Consider the following 2,223-nt stretch of genomic DNA (forward strand, 5'->3'; position numbering starts at 1 on the left):
GAACGCCAGCCTTACATTTTCCGGACTGAAATCTAAGTATTTCCCCCGAACCATTGTAAGCCAATTTTTTGGGTTTGGGTTCATACTTTGATCATGGTTCCTAGTGATCCATGCGTTTGTATAGAACTCTTGAACCATTAAGATTCTGACTTGTTGAATAGGATTGGAGAGAACTTCCCATCCTCTTCTTCTAAGTTTGGTTGTGGCCTCCCAACACCAAACTTAGAGTTTGAATGTGGGAGTTTTGTTTGACTCTGTATTGAGAGAAGCTTTTCATGCTTCCTCTCTATGGTTACAGAAGGAGACCCTTGAGTCTTAAATACAAGGTAGTACTCATTCAACTGAAGGACCAACTCTCGTCTGTCAACATCAATTACAGCTTTTACTGTGGCTAGGAAGGGTCTGCCAAGGATGATGGATTCATCTTCATCCTTTCTAGTGTCTAGGATTATAAAATCAGTAGGGATGTAAAGGCCTCAACCTTTACTAGCATGTCCTCTACTAATCCATAAGCCTGTTTTATTGATTTGTCTGCCATCTCTAGTGAGATTTTTGCAGCTTGTACCTCAAAGATTCCCAGTTTCTACATCACAGAGAGTGGCATGAGGTTTATCCCTGACCCCAGGTCACATAGAGCCTTTTCAAAGGTCATGGTGCCTATTGTACAATGTATAAAGAATTTTCTGGGATCCGGTTTCTTCTGAGGTAATGTCTGCCTCATTAATACATTCAGTTCATTGGTAAACAAGGGGGTTCATCCTCCCAAGTCTCAGTACCAAATAACTTGGCATTCAGCTTCATCATTGCTCCTAGATACTTAGCAACATGCTCTTCAATGGTAACTTCATCCTCTTCAGAGGAAGAATATTCATCAGAGCTCATGAATGGCAGAAGGAAGTTCAATGGAATCTCTATGGTCTCTGTATGAGCCTCAGATTTCTTTGGTTCCTCAAAGGGAAACTCCTTTCCGTCCAGAGGACGTCCCATGAGGCTTTTCTCACTGGGATTCATGTCTTCCTCACTCTCTCCAGGTTCAGCCATGTTGGTCATGGTTATGGGCTTGCACTCTCTCTTGGAGTTTTCTTCTGTATTGCTTGGGATAGTACTGGGAGGAGTTTCAGTGATCTTTTTACTCAGCTGACCTACCTGTGCCTCCAGATTTCTAATGGAGGACCTTGTTTCATTCATGAAACTTAGTGTGGTCTTGGATAGATCGGAGACCATGGTTGCCAGGCCAGAATGGCTCTATTCAGAATTCTCTGTCTGTTGTTGAGAAGATGATGGAAAAGGCTTGCTATTGCTAAACCTATTTCTTCCACCATTATTATTGAAGCCTTGTTGAGGCTTTTGTTTATCCTTCCATGAGAAATTTGGATGATTTCTCCATGAAGGATTATCGGTGTTTCCATAGGGTTCTCCCATGTAATTCACCTCTGCCATTGCAGGGTTCTCAGGATCATAAGCTTCTTCTTCAGAAGATGCTTCCTTAGTACTGTTGGATGCAGCTTGCAATCCATTCACACTCTGAAAAATCATATTAACTTGCTGAGTCAATATTTTGTTCTGAGCCAATATGGCATTCAGACTACCAATTTCAAAACTCCCTTCTTCCGAGGTGTTCCATTATTCACAGAATTCCTCTCAGAGGTGTACATGAACTGGTTATTTGTAACTATTTCAATGAGTTCCTGAGCTTCTGCAGGGATTTTTAGATGAAGAGATCCTCCTGCAGAATAGTCCAATGACATTTTTGACAACTCAGACAGACCATCATAGAATATACATATGATGCTCCATTCTGGAAGCATGTCAGTAGGACACCTTTTGATCAGTTGCTTATATCTTTCCCAAGCTTCATAGAGGGATTCTCCTTCCTTCTGTCTGAAGGTTTGGATTTCCACTCTAAGCTTGCTCATCTTTGGTGGTGGAAAGAATTTGGCCAAGAGAGCACTGACCAGCTTATCCCAAGAGTTTAGGCTTTCCTTAGGTTGTGAATCCAACCATGTTCTAGCTCTGTCTCTTACAGCAAAAGGGAAAAGCATAAGCCTGTAGACCTCGGGATCAACTCCATTGGTCTTGACAGTGTCAGAGATTTGCAAGAATTCAGCTAAAAACTGATGCGGATCTTTCATTGAAAGTCCATGAAACTTGCAATTCTGCTGCATTAGAGAAACTAATTGAGGCTTAAGCTCAAAGTTGTTTGCTCCAATAGTAGGAATTGAG

General features: G+C 41.7%; 1 non-coding gene across 1 annotated transcript; it reads left to right on the forward strand.

Annotated features, from left to right (window-relative positions):
* The first annotated feature begins 1,802 nt into the window (after positions 1–1,802).
* LOC112753513 (small nucleolar RNA R71) lies at positions 1,803–1,910 on the forward strand. The gene has a single exon (XR_003177898.1). It is a non-coding gene; the product is annotated as a small nucleolar RNA R71 (small nucleolar RNA).
* Positions 1,911–2,223: the final 313 nt, after the last annotated feature.

This window comes from Arachis hypogaea, chromosome 15 (assembly GCF_003086295.3).
Source record: "Arachis hypogaea cultivar Tifrunner chromosome 15, arahy.Tifrunner.gnm2.J5K5, whole genome shotgun sequence".
NCBI classification, from domain to species: domain Eukaryota; kingdom Viridiplantae; phylum Streptophyta; class Magnoliopsida; order Fabales; family Fabaceae; genus Arachis; species Arachis hypogaea.